The sequence below is a fragment of the Lemur catta genome, chromosome 6, assembly GCF_020740605.2.
Source record: "Lemur catta isolate mLemCat1 chromosome 6, mLemCat1.pri, whole genome shotgun sequence".
Lineage (NCBI taxonomy): Eukaryota > Metazoa > Chordata > Mammalia > Primates > Lemuridae > Lemur > Lemur catta.
The window spans coordinates 38379779-38393517 of NC_059133.1; positions in this window are offsets into that span (position 1 = coordinate 38379779).

The window sequence follows — 13739 nt, forward strand, 5'->3', positions numbered from 1 at the left end:
AGCAGATGAGAAATTGAAGATTAGAGAGTGCAAGAAACTTGCCAGCAAATGGTGGGGCAAGGATTGCCATCCAGGCATCTCAGTCCACTGCCTTTGTGCTTAACCATGATGCACACTGTGCCCACGAGCTAGCACCAAAATACAAGACGGATCTCTCGCAGAGATGGAAATATGCTTAGCGACATTAATTTAGAGGCTTGTAGGGATTCTCACAGTTCTTACTAAGGTCTACACTTTTCTTTCAAATATAGTACTGTTGTAATGATTTTCAATAGGTTGTTTTTTACATATAAATGGAACAAAACTAAATTCTAAAACACAAGTGTGTAGTTGCTTTCCATGCCTTCCTGCCAGAGTCTCAGAGGACATACGAGAGACATAAGAAAGATTGAAGGGTCTCAGAGGAAACTGGAGCACTAAAACCAGAGTCTCCGTCAGTGGTGCTTAGAGCTGTTGCAGAAGCCAGACCTCTTAGAGACCTCATGCCCAGCTCCGTTGACGGACTCTATCATAAAATCCCACTCAGGGAGACAGGAGAAGAAGAAATGCACACTTTTCATTCATGCTCAGCAATAGGAGTATCTTAGTTTTTACTCTGTCCTGGAAACTTTTTATTCTTTAGGGAGAGCCTTCAAGGGTTGGCAAGGAGTAGTGGAATGAACCCTGGATTTTAGATTTGGCTTTGCTGCTGACAAGCTGTGTGGTCCTAAGCATATGACTTTGCCTCTCTGGACTTTAGTTTCCTTGTCTTTAGAGTAAAGATATGTCTTCAATTGCCCCCTTTCAATTGTAATATTTTACAATCAGTTATTTCTGTACTCATTTGCCTTTGGAAAGACTATAGACTTTGAATTTGGAGGACCCGGGTTCGAATCGTAGCTCTGCTGCCCCTAAGCTGTGTGACTTTGCACAAGTCACATTTTCAAACTTTAGTTTCTTTACCTGCAAAGTGGGAATAATAAATCCTGTCCCATAGAGCTAGTGTGAGGATTAAAATAAATAATAGATGTGAAAGCACTTTGTACAGTAGTAGATGATCAATAAATATACCACTAACCTGTCCTAGCACTTCCTTCTTTGGTACTTAATGTATAATATGTACTTTATGTCCAAATAAGAGAAAGAGTTTTTATATAACCCCTCTCTGCATTGGGAGAAACGAGAAAGGAAGAGGTTTATATCCATAGCAGCTTATACCCATAGACCAAAAAACAATCTCTTCAGTTCATCTGGTGAGTTTAGATATAACAGCAAAGACTTCTTCCCCTGCTGGGAAGCCTGTCCCCAGTGGGGAGACATTCATCTGGGACGTGCTTGTCTCCGCTGTCTGCTAAAGAGCAGAGCCATTCCGTGACCTTTTCATTTTAGTCTCTCGGAGCCACATGTGGCAAAAATCTCCATCAATTTACAAAACCACCTGGTTTTACTCCGTTCTTTTCCCCTTCCTTCCTTTCTTTAGGAAAAAGAAGGAAACTCGCAACAAGGCATGCTACTTTATAGGGTTTTGCTTTGGTTTTGGTTGTTTGGACAGCCCATTATGCCTTCCACCCACCTGTACCATGAGAACTACTGTTCAGCATGATGAAAGATGCTAAATGATCAAAGTGCCCAGTTACTCTCCAGGATTGGAATGTATTCTAACACGATCGAAAATTATTTTCTACACACCACGGCCTGAAGTGAAAATGGGTGCTTCTGACAGACTTGATTTAGGCAAAAATTTATTTAAGCTGAATCCTCTATTAGCTGAACACGCTAATGAGCAGTGTTTTACTTCAATTATGTAAGCGGAGACAATAACAATTGAGGAAATAATAAAACTTGAACAATAATAGCTACCACTTTTCAGGCATTTACTTTCCGTCAGTTCCTTTATCATAACAGTGCTTCAAGGGAGGTGTTGTTATCTCCCTTTCACTGATAAGAAAACAGAACCTTACAGAAGTAGAGTAAGTTCCCAAGATCAGAGGGCAATTATGCGGCAAAGCTGTGTTTTGAAGCCGATCTGGGAGACTCCAGAGGCCCTGCTTTTTCGAAGACTCCCAGCCCTTTGGAGTCCGCAGGAATGGGGGAGACCAGGGGCAGCCGGGCTCACCTGTCTCCATGAGAGGAGGGTGGCCTGGGAGGGGCAGCTGTGTGGCTGTGACTCTCCAGCAGAGCGGGGAGCCACAGGCCACCTCACAGTCTGCAGTCTCTTCCCAGACCACCCTGCAAAACAGTCTGTGTGCTTTGAAGGCGTCACGTTATTTATGGAATAATGGGGCTGTGAATTGAGGGGAAAAAACATAATGACCAGTTTGATTTAGCATTTCTTCAAGAAAAACATATGCCTTTTTAAGGAGTGGAATGGAAGTCATGTCTCCCAACTGCAATGACAAGCACCACTTCCTGGGGAATTAATGGGGACATCTCGTCATCCAAGAGGCCCCCCACCATGCTGCACCGGGGCCTTGCTGAGGAAAACTCATGAATCACCATGAACAGGAAGGCTCGGTGGAGGACTGCCCAGCTCCGGGCAGGGAGCACAGCAGAAAGGAGCTAAATCTCGTCAGGGACAGCCCAGAGCCAGACCACCCCCCACTCAGCCTTCACCCAGCTCTTGCCATCCCTTGCTTTTAGAAGACTTTTTGTAATTTACCAAAGCGCCCCCGGCTCTCTTGCTTAATAAGCCTTTGAAGATTTTTATGTCATAGCAGACGTGGTGCTGTCCTGACGCCCCCTGGCAGCCCCTCCGTCCCTGGCTCTGTCATCTGACAACTTTCCGCCCAGGTTGGGTGCTCTGGCTGCAACGATATCACTATGTGACCCCTTGAGTCAGTTTCCTCCAGCTCCTTCGTGGTTCCTTGGGGATTACGGGGTGCAGGCCTAATCCTCGGGGCCCCGGGGTGTGGAGGGGCTCCCCTCGGGCAGGAGAGGTGCTGAGGCTCAGCTGGATCTTGGAGGGAGCTGAGGCTGGGCTGAGACCCTTCTCCAGCTTGGGGTGTCGTGTGCTTTCCGACTGCAGAGCCCTGGAGCGGAGCTGCCTCCCTCGTCTGCAGAGCGAAGGCTTAAGAAAGTCTGTGGACTCCAGGTTGCTCTTCAGGTGTGAGAGGCACCCCTTGGTCATAAGGGATCCCTCTCCCTTGCCACTTCGGGTACCCCAAGGGCACCAAGTCTGTACAAGGAGATTAAAGGCAAACAGTCTAGAAGGGGACTGAGGGAGATCTCACGCTTTTACTTGGTTCTATCCATGCCTCCCAGAGGAAGCGATGGAGTTGCCCGCCAGTGACATCTTTCTAAGAGCTGTGTTTCGGTACTCGCCCACCCCCACCTCGGTCTGTCTGCAACCTTATCTCTTCGAGGCCCTTGCACTAGACATCTGGACAATCTGCCTGCTATGTGGATGGGACCTTCATCTTGATCCCTGCCCAGGGTGCCTCCCCCTGCCCATGCCTCTTCCCACAGCTCTCAGTGCACGTCTGACCACCCAACATGAGGTACTCTCGGGACCGTCTAGAAGGAGGCTTCTCTCTTGGAATGCCTGGGGCTGGAGAGCGCCAGGATGCCAGGAATGGGGCAGCCCCAATTTCCTTGGTCGCGTGCGCAGCGGGGTGTGCGATGCCCATCACCAGGGAAGGAAAGAACTTGGAGATGGAAACGGAGTTCAGTGGAGAGTGAGAGTCACAGCCGAGAAGAGAGCGAGGCCTTGTGGGGAACTCAGTGGGAGCAAGCACAGCCGGCGGGGGGGGGGGGGGGGGGGGGGGGACAGGAGCCCACCTGGTCCTCGTTAATGTCATAGTTATGTTATAAATCTGAATGTCCCAGTCCTCCCACGCCCTGGTGGAGATCACTGGGCAACGGTGGCAGTAGGATTTCACGTGACACCCCCCAACTCCTTTCCCAGAGGGTCTAGGCAGCTCGTTGCATGCTTGGTGCTGACGCTTTAATCAAAGCTTTTGTCACATGGCTGCTGCTGTGTCCTCCATCACAGGTGAGTCCGGTCTTTTCAGTTTACAGTGTTGTCCAGTGAGGAATGTAGAAAGGCTTCTGTGGGCCTGGACCAGATGCCACCTGAGACCCCATTGCGTGGGATGTTTATTCGAAGGTGTCCATCCATGTGGGTCCCCACGCAGACCCTGCCCTCCGCTGCCTTCCCCGCAGGGTGGTCCCTCCTGGTCAGCTGTCTCCTTTCTCACCTCCTCCTCTGCTCTTGCAGGAAATCAGGGCAGCATTTGCCTCCCCTCTTTGCTCAGGAGTGCGAATCCCAGTCCCCCAGTGTCCGGCTGTCAAGACCAAAGTCCCTTTGCTGTTTGTACTCAGAGCCTCGGGGGCTCCTCACACAGATAGAGGGATCCTAGGAGCCTGCCCTGCTCCTCAGAGTTTCCTAAATAAGCATACAGATTAGTACCTGACAGTGATATATAATTTAAAAAATAAGTAGCAAAGTAATTCTTTTTTTTTTATTTCAGCTCATTATGGGGGTACAAAAGTTCAAGTTATGTATATTGCCCTTGCCCCCCCATCCCCCCAAGTCAGAGCTTCAAGCATGTCCATTCCCCAGACAGTGCGCATTGCACTCGTCATAATTCTTTATGAGTGACTTGTAGAGACCAGGTCAGACTTGTAGATTTAAACAAAAAACAGGGACAATTTCAATATAGTCTTAGTAAGCCCGGAGCTATTTTTGAGGTTGAACGCTGAGAATCCTTTTGAGCACAAAGGCAGAGTCCCTTTGGGCACATTGGACCACCCCCAGAGTTACAAAGTGGATTGTAGAGGCATTCCAGAGAGAGGCTGGGAAAAACCTGACAGGAAGTATTCCCAGAACACTCTGCTCCCAAAGTCCCTGTTGGCTAATGACTAGGGCATGACTGTAAATAAAGCAGATCAGCTTCAAAGAATAGTGATCTATGTATCTGAGCATCAGCCACTTAGCAAACAGGAAAATGCCCTCCTAGCTTTTGGCAACTCTCGCACCTCTTACGCCAGGGCATTCTGACACTAACAAGAAAACGCACATGTTCTATTACCCAGGGCCATGTCTAAACCCCACTTCCAGCTCCACAACCCCTCACCTGCAATGTTCATCATTTCTCAGCCAGATTTTCCCAGGATTGGGAAGAAGGGAGATGTTAGGGACATGAGGGAAGGGGATCCAGAGACTAAGATGGCCAGGTTGCTGGGTCTCCTCTGATGTCCCACAGGGCAGGTCTCTGGGGGTTATAGTGCTGAGACAACCTTGCTAATTTCCCAGTTGGAGAGCAAGGCCTGTGTGAGCTCTGGCATTAGTCCCACACTCTAAAACTCATCTCTACCATTCAGTAAGCTTGACGCCTTATTGAATCTGTTTCCTCATCTGTAAAATGGTAATGACAACTTTTGATCCATGGATAGGGCTTCTTTTGAATTTATAAATGTATGTAAACGAATATATTTAGTGCCTGGCACATAGGAGATAGATACTCCTACTGCCACTTCTAGTACTTCTCCAAGTATTGTTAACTAGCTACTGGTTAGTGAGTGCTTACTATATGTTGGGTATGGGTTTAGATACTGTGCATACACACATTTTGTGGTCACCACTTCTATTATAAAACTATTTCTTAAAAACTATGATTCTTAATACAGTAGAGCGTTGCATATATCAATTTAGTTAATAAGAATCTCAGCCAGGGAAGGGAAGTTTGAATAGACTGACATTTCTGTTCGCATTTGTGTACCTGAAATTCACTCATTATATTTCACAAGCAATCTATTATTGAGCCAAGAAACAATATCATATTTCAGCAGGTGTTAATCCTGTGTCTAAACTTCTAAATGGATATTAAGAATTGGGACGGTTGGCTCTATAGGTTAGATTAAAAACCTGCTTTTCAGTAAACAGAGAAGTAATTGAAACGTAAGTATAGGCGTCAGCTGTTTTAATTATTTTACTATCTGATGTAATCATTCTTGATTCTGCTTCTATGTAAATACAACTCTTTTATGCCACTTTATATTTACCCAAAATGTGCTCTTAATAAGCAGAAGGGAAACATTTGCTGTTCTAGACCATATCTGTAAGGAGTCAAACATCATTATCTTTCAATATATCATGTGCCAGTAGTTAGCGCACAATATATTGGGGGAATTAGGACCTGTGATGATTCTCGTGAAGAGTGAATGTCTCAAATCCAAGTGAGAAGAGGAAGAGTGATCAGCTGAATAAAACCTACACATGAGGTGTCAGTAACCAGCAGGGAGGGATATGTCTGTGCAGGACAAACACCCCATCTCCATCCCTGCTTTTCTGTGTCTGGCAAAGACTGTCTGTCCTGTGTTTCCCTTGGGGTAGAAATATTTGATCTTGTTTTAAAATGGTTCAATCTGGTCAACAGGTTGAGGTGATCTGCTTTTCTTGGGACACACAGAGAGAATTTAATGCATTTTTCTGTGATATCTGGTTAACAGATGAGGACTACAAATAGTAGGGTAGGAAAAATAAACGAGACATTAACTGACCCTTTCTTGGTACCAGACACTATGGTAATAAGATGCTTTGTGTATGTTTACCTCTTTGTTTTTCTTCTTAAGAAACTGGGGTCTCACTGTGTTGTCCAGGCTGGACTTGAACTCCTGGGCTCACGTGATCCTCCTGCCTCAGCTTCCTGAGAAGCTGGGATTATAGGAGCTCATGTCTGGCTCATGTGTTACCTCTTTTAATTCTTACAATAAACTCATAAATTACTTACTGTTATCTTAACTTTATAAATGAAGAAACAAAGAAGTTAAAGAACTTGCCCAAAATAACCTGTGACAAAATCAGGATTCCAACCGTGGTCTTTGGACTCCCAGCCAATATTCTCTCTGCTATGCTACTACAGATATTAATAGTTAGATTCAGAATAATTGGCATACTTGTAGTAAGAACATTTACTTTGTTGTCAGATTTCATGGATTTTAGCCTCAGCTTGCCTGTTACGTGAGTGTGGGCAATTTCATGCCTCTAAGACTCAGTTTCTCATGGATTAAAAAAGGGACAATAATAATAACACCCACTTTCATAAATTGTTGGGAGGATTAAACAGGAATTGAGTGTAAAGCACTGGCACATAGTAAAGGTTTAAAATATATCAGCTGTTACTATTCTATTTTTATTTACTTGGGACATTACTAGTTTTATTGTGAAGGATACCATAATACCTCTGTTAATTACATAGTGGTTTTACACATCTGTTAGAGACTCTGTTACCAGAGGTGAGGATAAGAGAAGGGGTAACAAACAGTATTTGATTGGAAATGACAGAAGGGCTATGGAAACATTCAGTGTTGACCGGAGAGAACTGAGCACTGTAGAAGCACAAAATAGATGCCTGCATGTCCTAACAGCAGGGCCGGGCTGCCCTGAGGCTGGGGAGAAGCAGCAAGGAGCCCTGGCCTACTCCTGCCACTGGAGGGGAGAGGAGGTGGGAGACAGCTGGAATTCCTATTCTGGCTGCTTCTGAGAGAAGTTGGTGACAAGGGCTAGCATCTCTTGTGGTCTCCTATTCTAAGCAATTCCTGAGCCAATCCTTAGGAAGCCGTGTGTGTGTGTGTGTGTGTGTGTGTGTGTGTGTATGTGCGTGTGTGGTGTGTATACGTGTGGGGTGTGTGTGTATGTGGTGTGTATGACGTCTGTGTGTGTACTTGCACTTGTGTGTGTGCCCATGTACGTGTATGAGAGAGTATTTGAGGGGCAGGAAACCACAGTTGTGTGGTTTTAGTTCATCATGTCTTTTCTTTTTCATTTATTCATTTCATTCAGCAAACATATGTTAAATATTTCCTACTTGCTAGGAACTTTGATGAGGTCTGAGATTAAAAACTTGAGTAAGATATACTCTCTTCCATGAATGAACTCACCGACAAATAAATATACAAACAAACAACTGACTTGGGTCTGGTAGAGGTTTTTCAGATAATTAGCTCTCTACCTGTTGGGGGACTATATGATTATGGATGTTGCCCCCAAATCAGATGTAAATAAAAGCCTTAAAATACAAGTACTGTTGAGGTAATGGATTAAAACTCGTCCATATTTCTACGTAATCAATCAGTGTGACTGAAAATGAATTACTTAAACCGGTTCTGACTTAAATATAGGACAAGGCGTGAGGACACAGGTGGAGAGAGCTGCTGAGGTGGCAGCACAGGTATGGAGAAGGGGCCAAGTAGACAAGGGACTTCCCAGCTGTGTCTGGTTCTTACATTTTAAGCTCAACAAAGGGCAGGTGTCGGGGGTCTGCCTGGCAAATTAGCTCTGACAAGTGTATATAAAGTCTTCCCCCTGCCTCTTCAGCTCCCAAGAAGACTCCAGGTTGGTGTTCCGACTTTGAGGCTCTGGAGGAGTGTGGCAGGGTGAAGGGACAGAGGCTCTGGAAGTTCCCGGGCACCAAGAACAGCTCCAGTTTCCTAGCAGCTCATCTTCAGGTACGCTTGGGTCTTCTCAGTCTCAGTTTTCTCATCTTCAAAACTCCCATAGAGTTAGTTGTTGGAAGAACCAAATGAGGTCTTATATAAAGCTGTGTGACCTCGGGCAAGTCTTTAAAACACTATGCCTTGGTGAATTCATCTGTGAAACGTGGGTAATGATAGTACCCACTTAATAGAGTTCAGAGAATTAAAGTTAGTTAATATTCATAAATTGCTTGGAACAGTTCCTGGCACATAGTAAAAATTATGTAAGGGATTATTATTATTATTATTTAAAGCATTCAATAGGTACTCAATAAACACTAGTTATTTTATTATTCCTTCTTTAATCTTAGGTAAATTTTGTTAAAAGGCTGCTTTCATCATGGGGCTCCCTAGCTAGATCAGTTAGGATTGTTATTTTAAACTGTGGCAACAAAAATGCATAAAAGTATCAGTACAGTGAAGTTTATTTCCTGTTCATGTGGCAGTCCAGGATGCTTCCAGGTTGGAGGTGAGGCTCTGCTCCACAAAGTCACTGCGGGCCTTAGGTAGACAGAAGCTCTGGCATCTGTAACATGTAACTTGCAAGGGTCCCCTGGAGGCTCTGTCCATGTCAGCTGGAAGAGGAAAAGAGTAAGGAAGAACATGTAGAGAGGTTTTGAAGGGCCAGGTTCGTTATTTCTACCCATGTTTTGTGGGCTGGTTCCCAATGGAATGGCAGCACCTAGCTGCAAGGTAGTCAGGGAATGTGGTTCTCCTATGCCCAGATAGGAAGACCATGAAGTTTGGAGGAAAGCTGGCAGCCTCAGCTTTACCAAGTCAAACACCAACAGTAAGTTCTCCTACCTTCGTGATCAATTACATCCCGCTTTACCTGGCCCTACAGCCACTGCTGCCCTTGATCCTCTTGGTACAGGCCAACATAAATCCTTGGCTCTTACTGGCCCAGTCTCCTTGCTGTCAAATAAAAGTGCCATGTTCACATACTCATGTTCTTCCCTTCTAGACTGTCCATACATTTCCTTCAGATTTAGATTTAGCTAATATTTGTTTTTGTTTTTTTTTTTTTGAGACAGAGTCTCACTTTGTTGTCTGGGCTAGAGTGAGTGCCGTGGCGTCAGCCCAGCTCACAGCAACTTCAAACTCCTGAGCTTCAGCGATCCTACTGCCTCAGCCTCCCGAGTAGCTGGGACTACAGGCATACGCCACCATGCCCAGCTAATTTTTTCTATATATATTTTTTTAGCTGTCCAGATAATTGATTTCTATTTTTAGTAGAGACGGGGTCTCGCTCAGGCTGGTCTCGAACTCCTGACCTCGAGCGATCCACCCGCCTCGGCCTCCCAGAGGGCTAGGATTACAGGCGTGAGCCACCGCGCCCAGCCAGATTTAGCTAATATTTGTGAATATACCTATATACCAGGCACTTTTATAATTCCATTTAATCTTAACAATCTATGAGGGGGCATTATTATGGATGAGAAATTTGAATTCAGAGAGGTTAAGTAATCTACTTACAGTCATACCTTGCCCACTACTCTCCTCTGTCTTCCAGTTCCATAGCATTGAAAGTCTCCAAATCAGTTAGTACTCAATCCTCAATGGTTTCATAAGAATTATGTTCTCCCTCCTCAACAGTGGAGTTAAAGGTTCCAGGTCAAGCATAGAGCCTCTATATATACAGTCATCAGTTGCTTCAAGACAGGAATATGTTCTGAGAAATGTGTCATTAGTTGATTTTTGTCATTGTGTGAATGAACATCATAGAGTGCACTTACACAAACCTAGACGGTATTGGCTGCTACACACCTGGGCTACATAGAATAGCAATTGCTCCAGGGCGATCCTCTGGCTCTTCAGATCCTCTGGTTACAAGCCTGTATAGCATCTTACTGCACTGAACACCGTAGGCAACTGTAACATAGTGGTAACGTATCTGAACATAGAAAAGGTACAGTAAATATAGCGTATTCTATAGGATTGAAACATCATTAAACAGCACTTAGATGTAATTTTGATCTCCTGTTTCTTATATAGCATGGGGAACACCATTAATACTTAGTAGGATTCCTTGAACGTGAGCTCAACGAAACTCTGATGAATTTACTAATTGTTCTTCATATCTCAGGTGTTAGTCTTTGTTCAGACCCTAAATTACCTCCAATGTTCTTTCTTTGTCTCCCTCTCAGTGCATGTTGAAAGAAATGCTGTCTCTTGAGGAAACAGCCCCCTGCCCCCCGGTCCTCTCATTACATGGTGCATTAGTTTGCTCTTGAAAAATGAACCTTGGGCAGAAATTCCCAGCTGTGATTTTTCTTCTCTAACTTCCCGTGTTTGACACGAGGTGTATAGGCTGGAAATGCCAGCCCCTTGACTGCTGAGAAGTACTCTCCAGTCTCTCCTTCTTGACCCTTTTAGCTGCTGAAAGATTCCACGTCTTCAGAGCCAGAGGATCAAAAAAGAAAAACAACTTGGCCTCAGATGATAATTCCCCCAAGTGGCTGGGCAAGAACAAAGAAGTGGCAGTGGTGAGTTTTATTGCTTGTTTCCCCCCTCTTCAGGGATTTTGATTATGATTATTTAAAGATATTTATATAAAACAAACAGTTACAAATGTTAGGGAGATTGCGTTGCACTGGGGCGCTCTCACAGCTGCAAGTGTTGCCTCCTACACGTTATTAATTTAGAGGTAATCAGGTTTGCATTTGCAGCTGTGCAGCATATGTTTTTCTAAAACAGTCACGGCCATGGGCACCAGAACAATTAAGACTGGAAAAAATGCCAGGAAGCATTTTTTTTTCCTCCTCTGATGAACTGATAGTGTCTTTCTTTTAATTCTTGGTTTTGTGTGTTTTTTTAAATCATTACTATATGTAAATTAAAGCTCAATTGGTCTAGTTAAAAAATACATTAGGTATTTAGTATTTCAAATGTAGTTGGCCATGTAATTTATAGTGTTACCATCCTGGATTCAGTTGGAAAACCTAATAGGTAGGTAGATCTTAGTTTGCCTTGGGCAGTCCAGTTAATGCCTGTTTTCCTGGTGACCCAGTTGGTTTAACATTTGTCCTAGGTAATAGAGACCTGGTTTGGAGGATAAATTATGTAGTCATGTTAGGGTTAGGATGTTCTCATAGTACTTTTGACAAACTTTTGTGATACCGGGCCAGTAAGCTGATTTTTTGAGGGTGTTAGACCGGTGCTAGCCTTTTTCCCACGGAAAAGTATCAGAGAACATCCTCAGAGCCCCTCTGGCTCAGTCTGATTGATAAAATATGTGACACAGACTTTGGAGTCCAGTAAATTTAGGATTTATTACCAGGACTGCTCCTAGGAGGGCATGATATTTAATCTAAATAATCCTTCCTGTAAAATACATGTTATAATACCCAACTTGCAGAGGTGTTATAAGAAAGTGACTTAGCAAGTTGCTTGGTATAAATTCAGTGTTCAGTAGTTGCTATTAATACGATCACTGTTGTCACTGTCATCATTGTCGTCATCATTCACTGTGAGTGAAAAGAACTCCTTTTCCATTTATGATGAGCTGCCTTACCACACTGAGGGCAAATCAATTGTGCCTTGAGACATGTGTGCACTTTCCGCTTGCATGGTAATAAAGTCATATGTGCTCTGGCATCTGCTGCTGCTGTTCTTGCTCAGCAAGTGGCCTCGTTGAAGACTTGTTCCTCACCTAAAACTGGGCCCTCCTTGCAGAATTACTCGTTGCACCTTTGAGTGTCTCCCATGGCCCTCGATGTGTGTGTGTTGGCTGCTTGTTGTCTGGTGATCTCAGGACAGGGTGAAATCTATTTAAATAATTTCAGGAATGCAGCACACCCAAGATGTAAGGCAGCAAGTGCATTGCTTCACCTGTGCCCTTTGTCACTGAGTGTGGTCAGATCACCAGCTCAGATCTGGAGTTAGTGAGTCAGAATACTTGAAGAAAGTATGAAGTTCAAGTATGATTTATTTGAACCTATGGGGAAAGAGATTGTTGCTTAATGTTTTATCAAGCACTCACAGTGTGAGCCACTGTGAACCTCAAGCAATCCAGCAGTCAGACTAGTATTTTCTCTGGGCCAACAAATGAGTGGTGTGTTATGATACATAGGGAATAAAAAGAAGCATAACATCCAGAACCTGCTTTGGAGTTTACACTGTAGCTGGGAAGATAAAATGAAAATATACAAATCATGGGATTAATGATGTGGGATAGAATTAAGTGGTACATGTTGTGGTATAGCCCTAAAATAACACAAGACATGAGTTAAAAGAGAGATGACTATAAATGAGAAGTGGTAGAGGCAGGTATTTAAAAAATCCCTTTACATGATTTTAGTGTTTTGCTACATATAGTTTCAAAGAAGTTAGTTTCTGATCACTGGCTGGGATTTCAGCAATATCCTAATCCTGTACCAAAGTGAGCAAGAAGCAGTCAATGTGGTTAGTATTTAAAGCTAAATTCAATTAATGTTAGCAGATGCAAGATTGATCAGAGTGGGAGATAGCTGGGGTAGGGAAATAGAATACTTTTTAAATTTTAAAAGGGTCTATTCATGCACTTTTAATAGCAAGTTGCCATGGAAACTTCTGAAATTTTTTTTGTTTGTTTTAATAAATTATGGGAAATCTACTTTGCCATGAGGGAGATGGGAAGCAGAGGTTGTTAAGAGAAAGCTTCAAAGGGCAAATGAATTCTTTTCTTTGATAATTTGTCTCAGATAAAGTTTCTTTCAAAAAAAAGGAAAGACCAAAGAAAACTGCATGCAAGATGCATGTTTGATGCTAACATGCCCTGAGCCCCTTCAATACCAAAGTTCTTAGAAAGGCTCAGGATTAGTGGTAAAGTTCTGTTTTGACCATCTCTTGATGATATTAGAGTGAAATTAAACAGTGATTAACACCATCTCTTAAAAAAAAACAACAGTAAGGTGTCAATGAGTGAGGTCCTACATTTCTGTTTATTTATATTTTGCTATAATTTAAAAATACATACCTATGCTGGTGGGATTGTAACAGGGGTCAGTTGCTGTGGAAAACAGTTTGTTGGTGCATGAAAAAATTAAACATAGAATTACCACATGATTCAGCAATTCCACTTCCGGGTATATGTGCAAAAGAATCGAAAGCAGGGAACTGAATAGGTATTTGTACACTAGTGTTCACAGCAGCATTATACACAATAGCCAAAAGGTGGAAACTGTCCAAATATCTATTGACAGATGAAAGGATAAACAAAATGTAGTATATACACACACAATGGAATATTGTTTAGCCTTAAGAAGGAATGAAGTTCTGGTATACGTTATAAGATGGATGAACCT